Consider the following 8,159-nt stretch of genomic DNA (forward strand, 5'->3'; position numbering starts at 1 on the left):
CAAGATAAGATTTGAGTGGGGACACAGCCACACCATATCATTCCACCCCGGCCCCTCCCAAATATCATGTCCTCACATATCAAAATCAATCATGGTTTCGCAACAGTCTCCCAAAGTCTTAATTCATTTTAGCATTAACTCAAAAGTCCATAGTCCAACATCTTATCTGAGACAAGGCTAGTCCCTTCCGCCTATGCACATGTAAAATCAAAAACAAGTTAGTTACTTCCTAGACACAATGGGGGTGCAGGCATTGGGTATATTACAGCCATTCCAAATGGTAGAAATTGGCCAGAACAAAGGGGCTAAAGGCCCCATGCAAGTCCAAAATACAGCAGGGCAGTCAAATCTTAAAACTCCAAAATGATCTCCTTCGACTCCATGTCTCGCACCTTGGTCACACTGATGCAGGAATTGGGTTCCCATGGTCTTGGGCAGCTCTGGCCCTGTGGCTTTGCAAGTTACAACTTCCCTCCAGGCTGCTTTTTCGTGTGGAGCACCGGTTTTAAGCACCTCACTTCACTATACAAATAGAATATTTTTTCAGGATTAAATATTTCTGATTGTTTAACATAGTAAGTTAGATCAGAAGGTATTAAGTTGAAAATCTTCTGAGGGAGACATGGAGATTTGTTATCCAGATTTCATTTCAAGGGAGAACTTGCTGCAGCTGTCTAAGGTAAATGTCTTAAACTCCATACTAGAGGGGGTAGTTTCTGAAGTATCTAAAGTGTCTTGATATACTAGATTTGCATCTCTAAGAAAATACCCATTGCAGATATTAAAGAGTATTACATGGATGAAATACAGCTCTCTGAATTTTATAAAAGCTTACAAATGGGCTGAAATAAATAATTCCTAATTCCACAAAATAGCACATGTAAAGCACTCTTCTGAGTGCCTGAACATGGAAGGTTATTTCAATCACTGAGTAAATAATTTCCAGGTTACACGTCCGGCCTGCAGTCAGTATTGAGGATGCAAAGATAAATGTCAGGCACAGCAAGCAAGGAATGAATGCATAGAGAAGTAACAAGACTAACATCTATGTGTGCCCAAGACGTATTATTTAGAACTGAAAGGCAGAGAAATGTAAAGGAGGGTTTCATATCCCCTAAGGTTTCAAGTTTCTGTGCTCAAGGATATAGCTAGAGAGCACTACCCCACAGAAATCAAGAAACGATAACAAAAGCAATACATAGTACCATCTCTGCAGATTACTAGGAAGAGACGTCCCAATTTTTTCAATCTGTACAATTCTTTTTCCCACAGACCTTGTTCTCCTAAAACAGAAGCACATTACAAACTAGTCATTTAAATAAGTCACTCTGATGTCTTGCTGACACAGGAGAGGATTTATGTACATTTTCAAACTGTTCTTTTTTGTTTCTGATAGGGACAAGATAATGTGCCAGCATTGTGTCCTGACAAAGAAATCTAAATCCATTCATAGGCATAAAAAATTTGAATGCCAGATCCAGATGAGGCATGACAGCGTTTGGTAAATCTGTAAATAGACGAAGATTTAGATTATACAACCCACTATTTAGAACTAGCTACATAAATTGCGGGGACATCACAAAATGTAAATGTGGACACCTTTGTTCAAAAATGGTTAAGAATTTCAAGATGTCAATAGGAGAGCATTAAACCAAGTGCAGAGTCCTAAGTATGGAGCCATAAGCTTGGGAAGCTGCACTGCCACTGTCCTTCCCATCCATTAGTGGAAAAACCAAGTCTATTTTGTCTAAACACATGGGGACTGACACAGAACAGGCACTCAGCAAATATCTGCTAAATAAATAAATATGCTGACTATAATTTATACTTTACCTATCACATACAACTTACTAATGAAGTGGGGGAGAGGATGTTTAGATGGCATCATCTGAATAATGAAGCCTGAATTTTCCATTATTCTTTAGACTGGGGGCTTTCAAGTTGTCCTAGTACCAGTCTATTCTGATCTTACTTTTCTCTCATTTTCCATCCGTATTTTGTAGCCAATTCAGAATATATCACACAATTACATGTGTATGTATTATACTTGATACATAGTCCATTTTTTTTTATAAAATAGATGAACTACAAAAAAACAGAAACACTAACAACTTTAGAATTAGGACAATAGAGAAGAAAATATAAGACCAGAGAAAAAGGTAATATGCAGGAATGCAGTCTGTTAGATCCAATATGGCAAATAAACTAATACATAAAATTGGCTCTGAGATTCCCAAAAGCAAAACAAAGAAAGTTATTATTAGCTAAAACTTTTATTGTTTATAGAAATAAAGTTGTAGTAAATGTATTAAATAAACAGGACTTGTAGGTTTACTTATAAGCAATATGTTGTTTTGTTTTGTTTTGTTTTTCTGTGAGGAAAATTATTTATTTTCCCCTGAATGGAAATTAGGACATGTCTCATTAATTTTGAAACACAACTAGGTGATAAAAGGTCCTCCAGTCAGTAATTTAAATGTCTAGTCTAGTAATTTAAATGCCTAAAGGAGTTAATATGCTAAACCTTCTCAAAGTTATAGCTATGCCCCTCACCATTCTGCACAAACCATAGGCTAACCCCATGCAGTGGGAAGGAGGTCACAGTTGCCTTCTGCTCTCTTTCTTCACCTGTATGGTGTTTTTCTCTCTTCTCAATCATGCTAATAATGGTCATTGATTCTTCCAGACCGTGTTACCCTTAGACTCAGGTATGAGAGCTCTTACCCTTGACCCCATGCTTTTGAGAGGCTCGTGTTGGCTGTCTTCTTATCCTGCTCTGTCACATGGGACAGAGAAATCATGCAGATCAAGGAAAAACACACATTTTCAGAATTGACTGTCTTCTAACACCACTATAATTGGAATACCTAGGACCCTGGCATTCTTTGCCCAAGTGATGCCAGCCCTGATTCCATGTTCTATACAGTGCTCCTCTCTGGGGTTTGCCCTCCCAAGTACAGGGCTGCTCTGTTGGTGTGAACACCTTTGGCTTGATGGGTGGCCAAGGGCCAGCTGTTGCTGGCACTGTGTATGAAACTTGGACATCACGTGGTGCTGAAGGAAGCTGGAGTAAGAAAAGAAGGGAGACAGACTACAAGCTCTTCCAAAGGTCAGGAGGCCAACAGTGAGCTCTCCATATGCTGTTAATTTCCAGCATTGGACTAAAAAGGATCTAAAAATTTTAAATTCAACTCTAGCCTTGCAGATATTTAGGAAGGCATTATTTGTAATGTAAGAGAATAGAGCATTGTTTTTTTAAAGAGAAAGAGAGAGAGAGTGTTTAATTCATAGCTAAATCTTTAGACATAGGATGTTGCTTGGGTCCCTCAAACAGTAGGAGTGAGTCTGGCTCCAAGGTCAGTTGAAATAGGTGTACTAGAGAAAAGGAAAAACAACGAAGAGTTTCTTACTTGACTAAAACGGTAATTTTATATCAAGCTCTGTGATTCTTTCTCACAGGTGTTTCAAAATGACAGATTTTCTTGTGGGACAATTTGTGAGTTCTCAGAACCTTTGCATCACTGGGTAAAGGACAGATATGTGATGAACAGTATATGCATATTTCCAGTTAAGAAATAATTGGGTTACTTTGCCCCTCTAGATGTTCTTGGTCAATCTCTAATACAGCTCCATACTAGCTCTCTGTTATAGGTGGTCCACATCTGGTCCACAGTAAACTTTCATATGTATTTTGCTCTGACAACATCTGGATTAACATGGCCATCTCTCTGCTGTTTCAAGACAGAATAATTAGCCTTTCAGTCTCTTGTCCTTCAGATTTCCTTGGCTAGGTAAAACTCCAGTAGACTTTTGCTTCCACATTTCCGGAGAAACATTTATTTCTCCCAGAGGTCTCCTTAAAGTTTTCTTTTTTGAATTGAGATGAAGGGAAAACTCACTAATGGAATAGGGTTTCTTACAAACTCTCTCAAAAGAATTATCCTTTACCATTTAACTTCCCAACCTCTTCATATCCTCAATGTGATGAGGGAGTTAAGAGTTGTGAAACAGACTTTAAAAAATTTATTCTGTAAGTCATCCCTTGTGATCTTGAACTTCAATTTAATATGGGATATATATTGTATTGGGATTTCACTTGAAATTGAGAATGAAATAATTGCATTTAAGTTTTTTTTCTTTTAAAAATGCATGAGGCTGATTTTTCAGGAGAAACAAACATTGTTTTCTGACCCTAAAGTCTAAAAATAGAACACAGTTTTTCATACAAGGGATTGTACAGTCAGTAAAAATGACAGTGATTTTAATAATAGCAGCTAACATTTAGCCAAATACATTTTGTAAAAGTACAAATCAGAAGAAATTTTTAGAAGTCCAAATGTATACCCTGTTGTGTAAAAACAGGAGTTAGTTCATGAAAGGTGATGGTATGGGAAGTCAGTAAAGCCCTGGAATTTCTTTACAAATTTTGTGTATAAATGTTTATGTGTATTTTCTGAGTAAAGGGCCTTTTGCTTTGGATAAAATAGATAAAACCTCGAATAAAAGATGTCAGGATCAGCATTGCTTATATAAATTATGGAGCCTCACTATAATTCTTAGTAGATGAAATGGTCATCAATAAAAATAGTCAAAAGATCAATAGATGTCAGAAGTGATTGGAGCTAAATTTCTGCCTCTTCTTGTAAAAGTGAGTTTGCACTTTTGACTTACTTGTGAAAGTTATTACAACTTTGAATGCTCAGTTGCTAAGCAGAAACCTTAAATCAATATTTACTATGTCCTAGGAATCACTTCTTTCTCTCTCTCTCAAATATTCTAGTTGATTTTGATAAATAAATAGGTTTAAGAACTACTCTTTTAGAGTCCTATTTCTCAATTGTATAGAGTAGGTAAAAGAAAAGCAACAGAATTACTGAAATACCACGATAACTTTTAAAATTATACCCATCAATCCCCTTACTCTACCAACAGATGAAAAAGGCACTCTAAGAAGATCAGTTAAGGGCCAATAATAAGATTTTAAATCAGAGTATATAGGGACGTAAGGCAATGAGAATGGGAAAGAAAGGATGATTATTCAAGATTTTATTTACAGTGTTATTAATCTTAGAAATTAAATTTTCAATATCTGTAACATCCCACTATATAACCCTAGTGCCAGAGATAATACATTCAAATTAGATAGAATATTTGAAAATTAACATTGACCTCAAAAGCTCTTATGTCTGTGAATTTAAAGGGACATTTTTGAAAGGCATTTAAAAAATCAGTGATATCCTGAACTTTTCCATTCTGAAAGGCCCACTTAGATATATTTAACATGATAATGTTTACTCTTACACACTAACTAAACAAATTTATTTTGAACATTCATGAGTTATTTCACTAATGCTGAACATTTTATATACTTTTAAACAATTATTCTTTTTATGCATTCAGATACTTACTCCCATAAAATCATCAAGCAGTTTTCCCACTAACGATTATCAATATTTCTACTCAGAGATAATAAGTGTAGTATAATTAACTGGAGTGTATTTAAAGTCTAACATAGTGCACTTAGAATAATACTGAAAATTCTCCTCCCTTGACTTTAATAACATTTTTATTCATCCCTCTGATCTTATTTCAAATTGAAGCCTTTTTCTGTTACAACAGTATTAATTCTACCAGTCACTAGAAGTCTACTCATGGTCTGCAAAGTGTAAAAAACTCTCTTTGTAAAAGATACTTCAGGATTTTATTCCATATGTCATGGACATCTATGTGATATTTCAAATCAAGCAGTTCTCAACCACCCATAAAAATCTGATTCATACAGACATATCATCATAAACAAGTATATGTAAGCCTGGTGTTTGCTTTCTTGTTGTTTTATCACACTGAAAACTACTTAAAATGGATGACTGGAGGAATTGCATACATTCTCCTTAGATGAATGATTCAATTGCCATCAAAAGTAGAGGGCTAGCCAGATGAAAATACATTTTAATAGGAGAAAAATTCTAATAGTTCATTAGATGAATATTAAGTGCATAAAAATATGTCACTATGATATAAATTCTGAACTCCCACCAAAATTTTTCACTCTTCTATAGTCAGTCATGCTCACTGTCTTTGGACCCAATATGTCCTTATTAGGGATGGAAATAAGGGGTGGAGTGATGGAGCGGGAGGGGGTGAATTGCATGATCTAAGGTGTCATCCTCTCCTCTGATTCCTAAACCTCATGCATATTTGGAAGCCGCAGAGACATAGTTGTGGCCCCTGAGTTGTTCTACTTGCCCTAGGAAAGTGGTTGGCTTCACACATACAACAAGTTGCTTGAATGCTGAATTCCCTAGATGATAAAGCCGAAATCAGAGTGGGGATAGACTGAACCAAAAACACTTGGTTCTCTCTAGTTAAATATTTCATGCCTGATCTGTTGTAGCTTATTCTATGGAAATAAAAAAAAATATTTATTTCTAGGTTGAGCTTCTTTTATTTCTGGAGAAAGCATTTCAGGTACTTGTTCCTCAACTTGTGGTATTTGAAATATGAATTCTGAATTCATGGCTTATCAATAAAAACACATTGACTTTCACAGAGGTTGACTGGTGTATTCTAGTACAGGAGTAGAAACATTTACTTACATTGTGTTCACAGCTGATAAACTGCAGTTGCTAACAGTTTGTTAATTAAATCTTAGTTAAGCTTTGTCCTTCCTGCTTGAAAACAGGAACTCTTAATATTTGAGGCTGCAATTTGCATGCATCAGTCAACACAAATGCTGAACAAAGTGCTTGTTTAGGTAATAAGATAAGGAGGTGCCCTCTCCACATTTCAGCTCTGACCGCCTGAGAGGCAACATTTCCCAAGATTCCCAGCTGCTGCTTGTTCAGGCAGCTCTGTGGTTTGCGCTGCATATTAATTTCTGTCCGACACGGGAATTCAATTTGTACTGTACATTTCATTTCTTCACAGATTTAGATTTATTTCATGTTCTCTGCTTTTAATTAACTCTCTGGCACAGCTGCTGGACAGGATAGAAAAACTCATTGCTCTCCCTGTGTTATGAGTACACCACCAATCATTTGCCACTTAGATGGTGGTGCAGGAGCTATCAGTTTCTATGGCAACCAGAGCCGTGGTGATTGATTCCTTGCCAGTATGGCATCACCACAGGGAGTGCAGCTTGTGATTTTTGTATGCTCGCAACATCCATCTAATTAAAACAGGATTATGGAATCATCCCAGTATATGTTCAGCAACTACACTGCATTCCATTTATGTAAATGCCAACACTATTAAATACAGTGATCAGAAGATGTTTATAAAGAAATACTTGCTTTAGTCTTTAGTTGTGCACTAGGAAGTGAGGGCTCAACCACCTGGTTTTGGCCATTATATTCTCTTAAATGGTAGCCTTCAACCAGGTACAGTCATTTTGGATTTGAAATTCATATGAAGCAAAGCCAAATGGTTACATTTCAATTGATGCAATGCTTGCTAACTCTAGAATGCAATACTAAGCCTGACTTGGAAATCGGCTAATTAATTTAGTGTGTATGAATTATTTATTCATCAAAAGCTCTTAATTCATGTGATTGATTTCTCTTTCATTGGCCTCCCTTGAGAGCAGAACATCCTTCTGCTCTCATGATTTCCTTCTCGCAGAGCATTCCTCAAGTCCTTTAACAGTTGCTTAGGATTTGGGGAAAGCTTACCTATCAGGTGAGATAAAAGATGCAGTCTTCACCGTTGTGCATGGAGACTCCAGATGAAAAAGGCAGCTCGGGGACTCATGAAGGGCTAAATGAGTAGGCAAGTCCTTCAGAGAATTGTGAGCTGTATAGGCAAAATAAAAAAAAGGACAGAGGGTGACAGATCAGTTAGCAATGTTGTCTTATACATCAGAGTTTTTGCTGGATAAGACTGACAAAATATTTTGTTAACATGAAAAATGACAGTCTGCACTCCTAATGGCTTCGTGTCCCTGCGCATTTCATTTTCTAATGTATTTCTATGTTATAGAAGCTGCCACTGTGACATGTATAAGTATGCGCTGTATAGTATGTGTATTTGCTGTCAAAACTCTATTCATTTTGCAGAATTTTTTCATTTGCCTTCACATATGTTATATGAAGAAATTGCACATTCAAATGATACTGTCAGAGATACTTCTGGTTAAATTTTAATTATTAGTACTCTACTTC

The 8,159-nt window shown here is 36.4% G+C and overlaps 1 pseudogene; it reads right to left on the reverse strand.

The window, feature by feature from the left end:
• LOC108527942 (keratin, type I cytoskeletal 18 pseudogene) overlaps positions 1-6,917 on the reverse strand; it is a 29,044-nt pseudogene extending 22,127 nt beyond the window's left edge.
• Positions 6,918-8,159: the final 1,242 nt, after the last annotated feature.

The sequence above is a fragment of the Rhinopithecus bieti genome, unplaced genomic scaffold (genome assembly GCF_001698545.2).
Source record: "Rhinopithecus bieti isolate Rb0 unplaced genomic scaffold, ASM169854v2 scaffold_4640, whole genome shotgun sequence".
Taxonomy (NCBI): Eukaryota; Metazoa; Chordata; class Mammalia; order Primates; family Cercopithecidae; genus Rhinopithecus; species Rhinopithecus bieti.